General features: G+C 36.9%; 1 protein-coding gene across 2 annotated transcripts in view; it reads right to left on the bottom strand.

Annotated features, from left to right (window-relative positions):
* Positions 1-17,263, bottom strand: part of PPARG (peroxisome proliferator-activated receptor gamma) — a 164,995-nt gene that overhangs the window by 146,233 nt on the left and 1,499 nt on the right. Inside the window, exon 1 of one of the 2 annotated variants that reach the window (XM_011983593.1) lies at positions 16,901-17,201. The exons of the other annotated variant lie outside the window; for it this stretch is intronic. The gene's annotated coding sequence lies outside the window, so the exon portion shown is untranslated. Of the gene's footprint in view, positions 1-16,900; positions 17,202-17,263 lie in introns of those variants that run through there. 2 annotated transcript variants of the gene reach the window in all.

The raw sequence follows: 17,263 nt of genomic DNA, 5'->3' as shown, positions 1-17,263 counted from the left end.
GGAGGTTATTTTACCTCTCTGTTCCTGTTTCTTCATCTGACTTTAATACTGTATATCGGGGGTCCCTCACCCCAGGGCTGTGAACCAGTAGCAGTCCATGGCCTGTTAGGAACCAGGCCACATGGCAGGAGATGAGTGGTAGGTGAGCCAACATTACTGCCTGAGCTCTGCCTCCTGTCAGATCAGCAGCAGTATTAGATTCTCAAAGGTGTAAATCCTATTGTGAACTGTGCATGTGAGGGATCTATATTGCATGCTTCTTAGAAGAATCTAACTAATGCCTGATGATCTAAGGTGGAACAGTTTCATCCCGAAATCATTTCCCCCTGCCACCAATCTGCTGAAAAACTGTCTTCCATGCAACCAGTCCCTGGTGCCAAAAAGGCTGGGGACTGCTGACATACATGGCTATTGAAAGAATAAAATGAGATAATGTATACAATGTGCTTAAAACAGAGCCTGATATAGAATACGCATTCAACAAATATTAACTATTACCATCAAGAGCTAGATGACTTCTTTGGTGCTTAATTATGGAGTAATCATTTAGAAGGATGGTTAAATGACATTTTGGTTCAGGATTAACTGCAGAATGATTTAAAGGCAGAGAGAATGGAGAGAAAATGTTCTCTAAGCACAAAATTGTATGGTTACATTTATAAATTGATTGTAAAAGTCCAAAAAGTTATGATGGGTATTTGGGATTAGGAGGTAGAATGACACTATAGATTTGAAATATTAAGCAACAATTATTTGTTGAGCATCTGCTATTTGTTAGCAGTATTCTAGACAATAAAGATACAGAATTAACAAAACAAATATTCCAGCTTTTTTATGACTGCACATATGAAAGTGTAATAAAAAAATTAGATGCTGAAGACACCTGCTATGTCTGCATTTGGAAAAAAGAAGGCAGAAACCAAGGTTGTTAAAGACAATTAGGAGTTATTCAACAACCATTATGCTTACAAAAATTTATGACTCAAAGTCTACCGACCTCCTTCTACCAATTTGAAGATTAGTGATTTAATACTTTAAAAAAATCAATCAAAATCCATTTATAAGTGATATCCAACTTTATTTCATCTCATAAAGAGCAACATAACATTTTGTTAATGTTAAATTCAGAAAAAAATCCCTATTTGATCATGTGTTTAGTAGATAAAAATATACTTCACTTCCATATTACAGTCAGAGACAACCAAAGGCAGAGACAGTAGGAATTGGGAAAGAGGGGAAAGGAAGCAGAAATTCAGAGGGAGAGAAACAGAGACAGAAAAAGAAGGAAAAAAGAAAACAGGGAACACCAGGAAAGAAAAAGGGGAGAAGGGTAGAGGGAACAAGAACAAGAGCTAGCGCCACAACTGAGGGGAAAAGAGGAGGAAAGAGAGGAAGAGAGGAAGGAAAGAAGATAGAAGAGAGGAAAGGCTCAGACATTCTGATTAGTCAGAGGTAGTAACTGTTCCATGTTCAAGCTCAGCTATTTACTTTGGGTATCAGTATCAGAGAGAATCGTCATTGGTTGTTAAATATTAAGAAATTAAGGAGCCACCAAAATTACTCAGCCAAAAAGTTTTCCCATTGTTATTACATATAAATACGACTTTACAGAAACCATCTTTGCTTCTCTCTGCATTCACGTTTTCCTTTGCTCATACTATTTTTCCATTTGAAATATTTTGTCCACCCTCACCTCACATTCGTTCAACAATATTCAATAAACATTTATTGGGTAACTACTGTATAATACCAGGCACATGTGAAATTTTCACATATATCTTAATGAAATGTATAAGCCATTTTAATAATACACAATGAAAATTGGCTATTTTAACAAAATATTCTACTAGACTTGAAGTGAAACAAATTTTTTTCTTCTGCAGCTAACATTTTTCTTCACCTTTTACCATAAGCATTAAAATCATCCTCATGAAAATAACGTCCTTTATCTGAGTTAAGAACATTCTAGAATTCCCCTTAAAATATAGTAAGACTATCACTCCTATAGGAGTCTACGTCCTCCACATCCTCTAAAGTGCGATTAACCTGTGATCATTCTAGCTGTTAAACATAACAGTTTGACATTGGCAGTAACTAGTCACATAAGTTGAACAATAAAAGTTATTTCACCCAGTTAAAATGACATCCCAAAGACATCCTCAAGTGGTCACGCCTGGTCTTGTTCAACCACAACATGACATCATGGGGGCAAGAACGAATGATTTACAGGTCGGCAGCTTGACTGCAATTTATGTAACTCACTTCTGCAGAAATTTGCATGACTTGTGACACACATCACGTGAAAGAGGAACTTACTATAAATATTAAAGTTGGAAATAAGTGTCTGAGAAAGCATTAGAGAATAGTACTTGCTTTAAAAAGAACTGTGGAACTAACTGTACAGATAAATTCAAAATTGAATCTGCATGCAAATTTAGGTAAACATAATTACAAGTGCTAACAGAAACAGACAGAAACTTAGTATATGTACTGATGTTTCGATATAGCCAATCATGAAGAAAATATGTCCTACTAAGTTCATATTAGAGAAAAGGGAATCATGGCACCTTAGGGTTACACAAGACCTTATAAGTTACCTAGTCCATTTCTCCCGCCAAAGCAAGATGTCTTGAGAGATGATTCAGACTCTACACAAATATGTCCAATGACAAAGCACTCACTTTCTCACAAATCATCCTTTCCCACTGTGGGACAGCTGTAGTTATTAGAATGCTTTCCTTATGCTGAGCTGAACTAGACCTCCCTTTAATTCCTAGCAATCCTTTGAAAAAGAAGGAGGATTATTTATGTAACAGTGAGCTCCACAAGAGAAGGTGCCAGTCCATCTTGCCTACTGCCCTGGTCCCAGTGTCTAGCACAAGGGGTGGGACATTATAAAGGAGCCATAAAACATGACTGCCTGGCCAGGCACGGTGGCTCACACCTGCAATCCCAGCACTTTGGGATGCTGAGGCGGGCAGATCACTTGAGGTCAAGAGTTCAAAACCAGCCTGGCCAACATGGCGAAACCCCATCTCTACTAAAAATACTTTTAAAACCTAGCTGGGTGTGGTGGTGCATGCCTGTAATCCCAGCTACTCAGGAGGATAAGGCAGGAGAAGCGCTTGAACCCAGAGGCAGAGGTTTCAGTGAGCCAAGATTGTGCCACTGCACTCTAGCCTGGGTGATAGAGTGAGGCTCCATCTCCAAAAAAAAAAAGACTGCCCTACAGGAGTCAGTCATCAACCCCACTCATTCATCTTTTAGGGCGGTGGTCTTCTAACTCTGGGATGAAGGAAGTTTTCTTGTCTCTTACACCCACTGTGGATATTCCTATGAAATGCAAAATTATGTGCTTGAATATCATAATAATATTAAAGTTTTAAAGGCTTACCCTCAAATCTATCCTTACCGTGTGCCAGGTCCGTAATGAACACTTGTGGGGCAGCATCAAGCCACAGACCACACTTTGAGCACCACTCTCTGCTTCAGAGCATCGTCTACATCTATCCTTCCACTTCACTCTCACAGGCCCTCCTCACGGTATGTCCAGATTTTGCAGCAGCCTCCTGACTGCTTTCCCTGCATGCTACTGCCAAATCCATCTTCTGATTCAATCATCTCACCCCTCTTCTTAAGATATGGAATCTCCCCGTTCCTTATGAGATAAAACCCACACTCCTTCTCCTGCATTCCAGACCCTTTATCATCTGGCCTAAAATCTACACTTCCAACCATGTTTCTCACTAACCACATCCATGCACTCTCCACTTCAAACTGGTTAATCTCTGCAAACCTTCCCCTAACTCTATGCTTATTTGCTATTCCAGGCTTTGTTTTCTTATACTGGAAATTATTTTCTCTGTTGGCTACCTCAAACCAGGAACTTTTTTTTCTTAATTTGAGGTAAAATTCACAATTTAAAATGTATTTATGAAGTGTACAATTCAGTGGTATTTAGTAATTCTTAAAGCTGTGCAATCATCACCTCTGTGTAGTTCCAAAACATGTTCATCACCTCCAAAGGAAATCCTGTACCCATTAAGCAGTCACTCCCCCTTTCCTTTCTCTTCAGCCCCTGGCAACTCATCTGCTTCCTATCTCTATGGATGTACCTACTCGGGATATTTTGTACAAATGGAATCATCCTTTAATTCCCTTCTTGTTTCTTTTTCTGTACTGTTTTTAGTATTTTTCGTGAGGCTAACCTGTCAATCCCTGAGTTTCTGAAGTTTAGTTCAATTCCCACTTTCTCTATGAGGCTTTACCTAGCTGTGCCCTCCACTCCACACTGATCTTAGCCTTCTCTGAATTTCCATAGCATTTGTTTTCTCCCTTTACTTATTTCGGCCCTTAATACTGCTGTGAATTGTTAGTTACCAGTTTCAACATTACCCCTTCTTGGCTCACGTAGATGATAAGCTCCTAGCTGCAGAAGCTCTGGTATCTCCCTTTGTGCCCAGAACCAACTTGAACACATGTGCAACTCTTTGTGTCTGGCAATACATGAAGGAATAATAAATCAAGAGAACTGAAGTCTAGATGATGAATAAGAGAAAGCCTCAAACCTGTTTCAGTTCTTTATCCTTCCTTATATTATCTTCTCTCAGTAAGAGAAGCATCTGCTTGTGTCTAGCAGGGCACTTCTTTGCCCTAGTAGCTGAACAGGTGTGGTGGCAGAAGGAGAATGGCAGGTTGCCCAAGGGTGGAGAGCATGGAAGTTCCTTGCATTGATCTTTAGTGAGCAGACTCTTACCTTCGTTTTACACCCACAGATGAAGGCCTATCAAGAAGAGTGGGTGTCCAGAGATGTCACAAGGTCCATCTATTTGCTCTGCTTGTATATGTAAAGCAGTTTCTTTGGTATTTTGAGGTTGCTCATTAACACATATCTACCTTGTAAAAGGAGATTAACTGTTAAATAATTGTGATGATAATACTTGTGATTCATATATGAACTAGCTGAGCCACTGAATTAAATGACATCTTATACACAAATGAGGCCAAAACTTGATAGTGTTTTATCTAACATTGAATGAAGTTTAAGAAGAAAACCAGTTTCATTTTACGCATGAGTAGTAAGTCTGAATAACATTTTGTACTGGGCATTACTGTAAACTTTTCTCCAACTGTGGTATTAAGCAGAGTTTGTTACAGTTGCCACTGAAGGTCTCCAAACAAGAATGCAAAACAATACTCTGGTCCTCAGGCCATTAAAAAACCTGTTCTTCTGACCAGAACAACTACAAGGTCCAACATAGAATGTTGAAGTCTATAATTAACATTTTTCCCTTTCATATCCCATTTTGCCTGCTTTTGAATAACAAAATGGAAATTTCTCCTGGCATTAGTTCCATATCATTATGTATCATAAAAACAATACATAAAATAGGAATTAATATTTTAAAGAGTAGTTTAGGAAATTCCCTAAGATTGTGGAGAATCCCATACAAGTGATATTGAAAAAGCACACACTTGTCCTCAAAATAAAATCGAGTTGAAAAGTATTAATAAAGTGTATATAGTGCACCCAGTTTCCTGTGCTGCTGGCTGGGAATTAGGGAAGGTATACAGTGCACAGCAAGGTAAACAGAATAAGAACTACGATACACATTCCTATCCTCTAAGAACTAACAATTTTGCTTGGTACATGGAATTTTCCCATGAAAATTGTAAGACATGACAGCAAATAATCAGCAAACATGTGTAACACAGAACATGGAATATATCAGATTCCATTTCAGAGTAGATCTGATTTCTAATTACGTTTTACTTGGGCTTATATTAATATTTGCATTTTCCGAATTTAAAAGCTGGTTTCATCTCCTTTGAGAATGAAAAAAAAAAGCTGGGACCAGGATAAATATTTCATACACAAGATATATGACAAAGAAAGTCAATCTGACATTAAAAAATTTAATGTTCACAATAAAAAGAAATTAATTGTGGCTGTATTGTGCTTAGTTAAGATTAAAGACCACACAGAAGGCTAAGTCGAGTACACAGCATGAATTACATGAATGACTTAAAGACACAACCACGGCAATGTGCTGTGTTCAATCACTTAGTCCTTTTCTCAGCTTTTATTGAGCCGTGGTAATTTGTGTATCCAGTGCCAGATACTGCTATGTCTCACCATTTTATAAGGTCATGATTATAGGTGGGCAGATTTAATGAGTGGTCATTTGGTAAATGTTTATAGAACCAAATAAATTAACTCTGTTGAAATTTGCAAAATTTGAAGGTTTTGGTTACCTCTGTATTGAGTTACACTGTAACATTTCATGGCCCTGTATATATGAAAGAATTAATTCTACTTAATTTTACATAACGTCCATCAAAATTGATTTTCCTCATCATTTTTTCCCAAAAACTTCATGTGGTTCAGAATTTATTTCTAAGCGATCAATACGATATTTTCTGTCAACTTGAAAACAGAACTGAAATAGTAAACAGTTTGTGAATACAGAAACTGAAAATAGCTATAATAAGTAATTTGATCAAAATAATTTGGTTGTTTAAAATAGAATCTGAGTCTCCTTTTACTCAAATATTATATTCTAAGCTTGTAAAAGTTTGTAATGGCCTTTTAAAGAGAAAGCAGCCAACTTTATCTCCCAAGAAAAAAAGTTTTTTTGATGTTAATGGGACATTCTCCATGAACTTTGTTTTACATTTTGTTAGGGGTAAATAATTTTTTTTAATTAATTAATTTATTTATAAATTAAATTCACTTGGATATTAACCACTGAAATCTACTGTGAAAACATAAATAATCCTTCTGCAAAGTGAATAATCCTCTTGTCATTTGGATTTTCAAGGAAAGTAATAACTTATTAGCAAAGGATTCATTCTTACCTCCTTTGGAATAACTCCATTACTGAGACAGAAATAAATTATAAATATATTATGCATAATATACAATATATAATGTATGCAATATAACCTAAGATAACAGGATAGTAAGAGAGCTAGGAAAAAATATTCAAGGACACAGATTTTCTTCCCCATACCCTATACTAAACTCAGAGAGAGCCACCTGAACTCATGGTGCCTAGCAATGCCATCTAGTTACAAGGCACAGGCCCATTCACCCCCTCTTAGTCACTGTCATTCCCACTGAAAATGTTCTCGTTAAATCTAGATAACAATAATCGTAAACTCAAGGAGGAATGGAATTTGTCTGTCTGTGCATGCTTTATCCTCCTTATCTGAAACAGCTCTTGGCACAAAGTAGGGACTCAATAGACATTTGTCGAATAAATCTACATTTAAAAAAAGCTTCAGGCTGGGCGCGTGGCTCACGCCTATAATCCCAGCACTTTGGGAGGCAGAGGCCAGAGGACTGCTTGGGCCTAAGAGTTCAAGACCAGCCTGGCAATATGGCAAACCCCTGTTTCTATAAAAAATATAAAAATTAGCTGGGTGTAGTGGCTCACACCTGTAGTCCCAGCTACTTGGGAGGCTGAGGTGGGAGGCTCACTTAAGCCCAGGAAGTTGAGCCTGCAGTGATCCATGATGGCACCACTGCACTCCAGCCTGGGTGACAGAGTGAGACCCTGTCTCAATCAATCAATCAATCAATAAAATACAAAAATAAAAAGCATCAGTCTCAGTAGATCTATTCTCTAAGGTATCATCACATCGAGTTTATTTTACCCATAAACACATTCTAAGATCTATAAACTAAATATTGTTAGCTGAAGTTTGTCTTGGCTTATCATTAAGGATGAAATCATCCCAAACTAGGGAGGCATACAGAATAAATATTTATAACACTGATATGAAATTTCTAAAAAGCTTTTAAAACTTTAAGATAAAGATTATTCTAGGACATGCCACAAGTTTCACAAAAGAAGTCCCAAAGAAAGTGACAAGAAAAATGTAATCTGTAACCTCTGTAAAAGGCAAAACCACTTAACTTTCTCCTTTGGGATTTCTAGGACAATGCAACAGAAAAGATGAAAAAAGAATTCATTCAAAGGCTATTACTCTGTATATGTGTGTGTGTGTGTGTGTCTGTACATATATATAACTTTCACAATGTTCACACCGATTTTAGGAAACCTCTACTCGCTTGCAATTTTACATTTCTTTTTATTTTTAAAATTATTATCACAAATTATATCAAGGGCTCATAATGACCATTTGTAACAGTTTACCTTTGCGTGCATCTGCATCAGCTGCTATTTATAATAAGCGCAACATTCTGTCAGGAGCTGGAAAACTGGATAACTCTATCATGAGGTCATTCAATTTTAGAAAAAAAAGGAACATAATAGAAAAAAATTAGAAAAAAAAATCAAGAGAGAAGGGCTTTAAAAGAAAGTAACTCTGGAAACTATTTTTTAAAAGCTCTATTTGCCAGCATATGCTAAAGATCAAGTAGATCATGGACCCAAACAAATCAACCAAATTAAACCTTACGTATGTCTGAGAACATTAAGAGGCCATAAAAGTGATGGGTTTCTTTCCCCATGCCAAATGGAGACTAGGCAAGTAAAATGTACAGGGAAGTCCAATATGTGAAATAAAATTTAATATAAAATAAATTTTGGGTATAATAGGAAAAAATCATGTATTGCCTTGATCTTATTGATCAGAAGCACAGACACACCACAAAGAAAAAAAATCTATAAATGTATGCTTTTAATTATAGAAGTAATTTATATTACTGAATAAACTTTGGGAAAGATAGAAAAATATAAAAACAAACAGAAAGCCCTCCACATCTCACTACTTTAATATAACTATTATCACTTTTGTATATTCTCTTCCAGACTTTTTCATATACATACATTTTTGTAAGGTTCCAATCAATAGTTCACATACTCTTTTTTTCCTTTTTAAATATTTTTCAGAGTTGTGAGTAGTTTCTAAATTGTCATTATAATTGCATAATATTTTACCTATTGATTATACCATAATTTACTTAACTATTTCCCTACTGTTGGATATTTAAGTTACTTCCAAATATGGGTTCTTATAACAATGCTTTTATGAAACTCTTTGTGTATATGGCTTTTCCTATATCCTCCAGCCCTTTGGGAAAAGTCCCAAAAGTTACAAAACATTGCCCAATGCTTTCTAAGTGGCCTGAACTAAATCTTAGTGATATCAGATATATATGAGTATAAATCTCTTTAACCCTTGAAATTACAGAATTTTAAAATAAAAAAAAAACTATTATCAACAATCACTAGGAAGGGAATATTTTCTACTATTATTAAACTGTAATTGAGGTTTACAAATCTATATCTTGTAAATCTGTTTAACATGAACCAGTCCTCTAGGGCCGATTATCCTCTGTGATTTTATAAAATCCAGTCTTTGAAGCTGTAGTCTTTGACGCGGAGACTCGGGATTCCTAAGCAGCCATGCTAAGCTAAAAAGAACCAGTGTTGCAAGGTCTAATTAGTGAGCCGGCTCGCCTCTTGACAAAAGCTTATTGACAACACCACTGAGCTTTTCTAAGTAATAAATGATAAGCCAGTGGGGGTAATTTTATAGGATGGTTCCAAGAGATCCTATGAATGGAGAGAGATAGGGCAAAGGACTTAACCATAAGCAAGGGTAAGGCCTACTAGAAATCATCCAAAGCACACTAACAAATGGGCCCCACACTATCAGGTGGGGTGCAAGAATCATCTTGGAGCAAGAGTTCCCAAAGAGCATATAAAGCAGAGTCCCTAAAACACAGATTGCTAGGCCCACCCCAGGTCTGGGATGGGGTCCAAGAAATTGCATTTCTAACAAGCTGCCAGAGGATGCTCACAATCCCAGGACCACATTTGAAGAACCATTGTCTTAGACTAATTCTTTACTCTTTTTTTTTTTTTGTTTGAGACAAAGTCTTGCTCTGTCATCCAGGCTAGAGTGCAGTGGCACAATCTTCTCAACTCACTGCAAACTCCACCTACCGGGTTCAAGCGATTCTCCTGTCTCAGTCACCCGAGTAGCTGGGATTACAGGTGTGCGCCACCACGCCCAGCTAATTTTTGTATTTATAGTAGAGACGGGGTTCTGCCATGTTGGCCAGGTTGGTCTCAAACTCCTGGCCTCAAGTGATCTGCCTGCCTCAGCCTTCCAAAGTGCTGGGATTACAGGTGTGCGCCACGACCAGCTCTTTCTTCTTTATAGAACATTTAAGTGCCTACTAAGCATTGTGCTATACACTGGAATAGAATCCAGTCAGTACCTGCCTTCAAGAAACTGGTATCTAGATTTTTGCAGACATCGAACTGCTCTAGTCCTAAAAGTCACCCAATATTAGCCTCCTTCGCCTGGCACAGTGGCTCATGCCTGTAATCCCAGCACTTTAGGAGGCCGAGGCAGGTGGTTCCCCTGAGGTTGGGAGTTCGAGACCAGCCTGGCCAACATAGTGAAACCCCGTCTCTAATAAAAATACAAAAAATTAGCCAGGCGTGGTGGTGGGCGCCTGTAATCCCAGCTACTTGGGAGGCTGAGGCAGGAGAATCGCTTGAACCTGGGAGGCGGAGGTTGCAGTGAGTCAAGATGGCGCCACTGTACTCCAGCCTGGGCAAGAAGAGCGAAACTCCATCTCAAAAAAAAAAAAATGTTTTTTGAACCTTCTTGAAAACAAAGTGTAAAAATACATTATACTGCTTTTAAATAAAATCAGGATGCTTCTAATCAGTTCCAAATTCTTTAGGAAAACATGTAGTAATCCTACATTGCCAAATGCCTGGGTATTTTCTTTACTCTTCTGGATTATACTTGACATATGCAAATGATTTTTGAAGTTTCTATTTCATTTATATTGACATCATTCTTATGTCTGTTTTCCTTTATAAACTTTATCCACCATATAAAACAGAAGAAAGAATTTATATAGGTGCTTTTCTAGATGCAGTCAAAAGCTTGTTTACATAGGTAATTATCAACTGATGGAAAAGAATAACATTTAGTGAGGAACACTTTGGGATTCTCTGTTTTAGATTCACAGACTTTAGCAAGACTTTGTAAAAAACGCATGACGAGTAAGCAATGTGATTAGTCATGAGGCACGAGGGTAGCCCATACCTAACTGCTAAATACCACCTATTAGCTGATTCACAGAATTATGACCTTGCTTTTGAGGTGGCTACTAAGTTTCTGTTTCTAACAGAGATGCACTGGCTTGCCATACTATTTTCAGCAAAAATAAAATTAACTATATATAATTATTATTTTTTTGAGACAGAGTTTCACTCTTGTTGCCCAGGCTGGAGTGCAATGGCGTGATTTCCGCTCACTGCAACCTCCACCTCCTGGGTTCAAGCGATTCTCCTGCCTCAGCCTTCTAAGTAGCTGAGATTAAAGGCATGTGCCACCATGCCCAGCTCATTTGTATTTTTAGTAGAGGCGGGGTTTCTCCATGTTGGTTAGGTTGGTCTCGAACTCCTGATCTCAGGTGATCCACCTGCCTCTGCCTCCCAAAGTGCTGGGATTACAGCTGTGAGCCACTGCGACTGGCGCATGTATGATATTTTATGATCTGTGGATCTGCCAAAGGATTAAGCATTATTTATACTACTTTGGCACATTATTTTCTGAAGTGATTGAAAAGTTCCTCTCATTTCAATCTATTAGGAAGCTACTTTTAAAGCCTGTAAGAGTTGACTCATGAAGAGACCACATAATTTGTCTAACATCACAGAGGAAATACAAGATATAATGAAGTGATAATATTCAGATATTTAATTACATTAAGATAATACTAGCTCATAACTTGAACTGTGATAACATTTCTTAGGTTAATTGATGTTTCAGAATAACTGTTTTGAGGTCAAAAATGGTTCAAGGAAGATCTGTGACTTGTCTTGACTCAGAGAAAAAAAAATGATGGGTAAATATATCTTTTTCTATCACTGCTATTCCAAATGGTTATTTTCCTATTTTGCTTCATCATGTCTGGCTTATGAGGAAACTGGGACATGCATTAACTTTATTTTTCCCTCTCCTAAACCCCTCTTTCAAACTCCAAATCTGTTTTCTACTCCTTAAAGGCCTTGTTTTCAGGTAGCAAGGAAACAAGCAACTAGCCTTTCACATTTTTGCTGATAGTGGTTTAGTGAACTAACCCCGCTAGGAACTTTGGCATTTTAAAAGTAGACCCAAAACTTTCAACTTCAAAAACATTTTAAACTTGAATTCAAAGACATTCAAATTCAAAGACATTTTAAGGGGTGAATGACAGCCAGAGGGGTGTGGTCAAGGTTAGGAAGTTCCTTTCAGAACTTCATCTTTGCACTCGAACAGTTTGACAGTTAAGTTTCTCCACTGCCCTCGATATAAAGGAAGACTTACTCCTTAAACATATAGGATGAAAAAGTAACCTCTTTCCATTCCCTTTCCCAAATTATCTTCTTTAGTATAGAGCTAGAGAGAATAACAGTGCTAAGTGGCAAACTGAGATGTCCTATGATGTCACCAAGAAGCAGGGTAAATTCTTAGAAATCAACCTTGTATTTTAAGACTATACACAGTAATCATGCAACCTGCTGATTGTGGGAGTTGAGCATACACAGATCTGGTACATTCCTACTCACGGTATTTCCCTATTTCTCTACCTCCCTCATATCTACCTTCTCCTTATCTGTGGCAAACTCTGAAGGACTTCTCACCCCACGTTTATGCTAATCTGAACTCTTCTCAGAAGGTCAGATAATCTGTCTCAATATGTCTTATCCACGCATTATAATCCTCTCAGACAAGTCTACAAATTAAAGTGGTGTTTTTTTAAAAATAGTGACATAGTTAAAACCAAGCAATGAATTTATTTTCTAAAATCAATGAAGTGGAATAAAAATGCTTCCTAAACAGATATTGAATCCAACTGAACTGAACTTACACGATCTAATTTAAATTCCGACTGGAAGGTTTAAAATCTCCACTTAATGCATTCAATTCCTTTATATCTAAAAAATCGCAGTAGGAAAAAAAATTCATGGCACTGTCCCACAAAACATTTTCAAGTTGAGAATAGCCTGGCCACTGAACAGTTGGAGGTATGGCAATGACTCTGAGAAAGCCTACACTGTAGGATTAAGGCACTGGAAGACAACACGGCTCCCCACTGCCCGACAGGGATACTCGGCCCACCTACACGCACCAGTTTGAGCCTTTCTTTGCCTTCGCCTCCGCATCCTTTTAGTGAAGTCCCTACTTGGGCTTTGTAGCTTCACACTGCAGCAGGCAGAGTGGCTTGACAGTTCACTGTGCCGTTCGGGGTCCAGAGAGGGTGGGAGAAGTCCTCTCCAACAATCCTCAGTCCCTAGTCCCATGCACACAAGCCTCTTCACTGCATCACCCTGTGTGCTGTTACCAGTATCTTCCCATCACCGAGACACTGCTTGCAGAGGCCTCCTGTTTGGCATATTCAGTCCAAGTCCCTTACTTTCTTAAGTAGGAGACACTTCACAACAATATATATCAAAAATTCACATGAAGAATTTAAAATTTATTATTTGGATGGTGCACAACTAATTATAAGTTTTTCCACTTACTCCCTACTAGCAAATAGGTGGGTTATTAGGAGACATCTGAACCTTTCAAGCCACTAAAACACGATTTTTTTGGTGAGTGCTTGTTGAAAAAGGCCCATTTTAATGACAAGCACAAGTCACTATTTAGTCTTGTAAGTTTTGACACTAAACTGTCTTCTGATTTGATGGATCCTAGGCCTCATTACAAAATGAACTTGTCCCTGGGGAATATACATTAAGAATTCACATGGTGTGCCATAAAAATATGCAAAGACTAGAACTTTATCAAATAAAAGCACACAATCTGTGCCTTCTAGATGCATCAGATGTACAATGTTAACATAAGAGGGTCTACACAGGACTCGCAAAGCTGGAATAAAAATAATTACTATGCTGATTTTTGTCCAAAGTCATCAGGGAATGGAAAGTACAATTTTAAATTGAATGATAATAAAATATTCCCAGAAATGGTTTATAAATTGATCACCACATGAGAAGCATGATCTTCAATCTTAATAATCTCAAAGTTATTGAGGTTTGAACTAGAGTAAACTATTAACATTGGTAAAAGAGTTAGCTATGACATAGATATTCATGAAGGTTCTCTTCAGAATATCAGCTCAATTCAATTCAGGGTCATGGTCATATCATTTAAGATATATGGGTTTGCTCATAAAGCCTTAAAATCATAGCAAAAAAGCAAGCAATAATAACTGCAACACTTTCCCTGTTTCAAAGATGACGAAATTGAGTTAGAAAGGATAAAGGACTTGCCTAAGCTATAATAATTGAAACAGCTGAAAATGTAAACAGTCATACTCTGAATTAAATTCTCGGTATTAAAATATTGATGTGTACTTATTGTTGAAGAGAAATATTTAAAATATGTAAGTCTGTTTTTACAAAATAATTTAAGCATATACTATTATTGGTGACAGATATTATCTAAACATCTACAAAAGTTTTCCCAAAAACATGGCCTATTGTATTTGAATAGGTTTCCTCCGAAGAACCTACTTTAAGTGCATTAATAACAGTTTTAAAACATATACTACATAACTCCTCCTAATCTACCTGTGTATTGTGAGAAAACGCAAACAGTAAGAACTTCCAAGAAGATTTCGAATAATCTTAAATCTAAATTTTTGATCTAGAACACTATGAAACTAACTCAGTTGATTCACTAGAGATATCTACACTTGCAAGATGGTTGTTCACAACTCTTACTATTCTTTTGTGGAGTCAAATTAGATCCATTTCAAAGGACCTTTGTAAGCAATTAAAATCACTGCGCTTTTTGTTGCTTTTGGATGTTAAGAGAGAGAGTAAGCAAAGTGGAGATCTACTAGGAAAAATAAGCAAGTTAGAAATTCAGTTGTGGGGGGCGCATATGTTTACGCTTACAGACTAGTGACTTCACCAAGTTTTCTCTATTAGTGAGTTTTTAAAAATCCTCTACAGCTAATATTTATTTAGTGGAATCCTATGAAACCAAAAACTTCTTCCAGTACATTTGCCACACCTAATGACATATCGTATTTCCAAGTCTAAGTGACAATGAATCCAACAGAAAGACACCCACAATTAGAATGACCAACTCTGTCCTATGCATTGGGAATATATAGATGCTAAGAAAGAAGTGAAAGTGTGGGCCAGAATGTGTGAAACGTTCAGAAAATATCATTTTAACATATTTTCCTACTTCATGAAAGCCTCGTTATTAATAACGATTTTACAATCTGAAAACTAAATGAAATGTATTATTAATACTTGTATATGTTCCACGGTTGTGCCTTTTACACAGCTTTCATGCATATGATTATCTTGATAATTAAGGTTAGTGGCAAACATCCTTATTGTCAGACAATTTCAGAAGAAGGAAAATAAGTATTTGTTTATATTTATATAACATTGATTAAAAACAATTCGCTATGACCATCAGTAATCCATTTCTAATTCATATTCCTCATGTCACACCTTTTCTCTTGTATACATTTTAAATGTCATAGGAATTTAGAAATATTGCAATTTTTTAAAGCATAATCTAGAATTTTTAAAAAACTAGTTCTGAAACATATGAAAAATGAACATTTAGGAAACTAGTGCTTCAAAGAAAATATTATATTTTATCATTAAAAATAGCAATTGCAAAAACATTTTCAAAGCACCTAAGTGCAATAAAAAATATGATGCCGGTGGACATTTTAGTTTTAATTTTAAAAAGAAATTATATTCTTTTTAATGTGAAAACAACATCTAAAAAGCCTGGGATTCTACAAAACTTTATACCTCACTGATGCCATGGTTTTACAGCAGTTATTGTTTAAAAACTGGAAACAAAGTTGTAAATATCAAAAAAGTTTTTGACTTTTTTAAAAAAAACATTAGTGTTTTTTTTCCTTTAAGTGAGTTTTAAAAGATTGAGATGGCCACCAGTTGATTCAAAGATCTTTTAATTTAAGACATAATTATTAGCAAGTTAACTATCAAATATCATATAATTTAAATCGGGGAGAAAAATTACGTGAAGTACACAGAAGACAAAAATGGATAGTTTTGTAACACTTCACTTTTTGGCTGAGACATTACCTTTAACGTTTTGTATATTAAAGTGAATATTATGGTACTGTATTTGATTCCAAAGTGAATCTGACTGAAAATATACTTCAGAAAAATTACTTTAAAACTTGAACAGAATGTTTTGATATATTACTCCAAATGCTAACTGGTAGCATCTATGAGTGTTTTCTGTCAAACTCCCCTAAGAGTGGAAGGTATTTCTTTAAGAGAAAAGCCACAGTGAATGTCCATGCCAGTCCCTATACCAGAAAGGTTTTCTAAATCACCTAGCACTATCAGTTGGTTCTGTTCTCAGTCAGCAATCAATCACTTAGCTACAGACAGAAAGCCTGCCATTAAATATCCGAAACCTGTCGAAGATTTGCCCAGGTCCTTTTGAAGAGTGATTTATTGATTGTTCTCTTAATAACTCCAGTGAACTATTTGTCTCACGAATGACAGAAACAGTTGGGGCTAAAATAATGCACTTCAAAATCAGAGTTTTTTTCCAGGAATAGGTATTATACAACTCAGTTTATCATTTTGTCTGGTTTTATATCCAAATGATAATGTACACAAATAAACTTTACATTTTGTCCCTAATCTTGAAAGGAAAAGAAGAAAAACTCCAGTTTCTTGATGACAGACGACTATTTTTAACTGGGTATCTTTTATAACAATGACACTATTTTTTACAACCGTTAGCCTACGACCCAAGTGACTTGGATTCTTATAAAACAAGAGCACTGCAAAATAATAATAATAATAATGACATAAGGATACTATAACTTTGCAAATTTCGGACCTATCACCAACACATTCCAACAAAATGCAATGAGAGTGAGCCAACTCACCTAAGGAAAGGGAATTAAGCAGAATGCAGAAATGCAGCCTTCTTGTCACCAGCAGAGGTAAAGGCCCCTTCCTTACCTACCACTGACCTTATATAAAAGCCGCAGCTCGGTTACTCCCCGTTTCTGACTCCTTACCTTAGGCTCCTCCCTAAACACCGAGGCGTAAAGTACTACGACTACACACCCACCTTCCACCAACAACGAGGGACCTGAGATTTCTGTTAACTTCTGCTGCCTCTACCCCCCTCAGTTAGGCTCCCAAGAGGAGTGGTCAGCGCCTGGCACGTGCAGGAGCCCACAACGCAGCGACTTCGCCTTTCCAGCCCCCCGCGGTGCGGCTGGGGGTCCAGGCTGCGCGCTCCA

The sequence above is a fragment of the Mandrillus leucophaeus genome, unplaced genomic scaffold (assembly GCF_000951045.1).
Source record: "Mandrillus leucophaeus isolate KB7577 unplaced genomic scaffold, Mleu.le_1.0 Scaffold252, whole genome shotgun sequence".
Lineage (NCBI taxonomy): Eukaryota > Metazoa > Chordata > Mammalia > Primates > Cercopithecidae > Mandrillus > Mandrillus leucophaeus.
The sequence above is the reverse complement of the archived record's forward strand: the minus strand, read 5'-3'. Positions and strand labels throughout refer to the sequence as shown.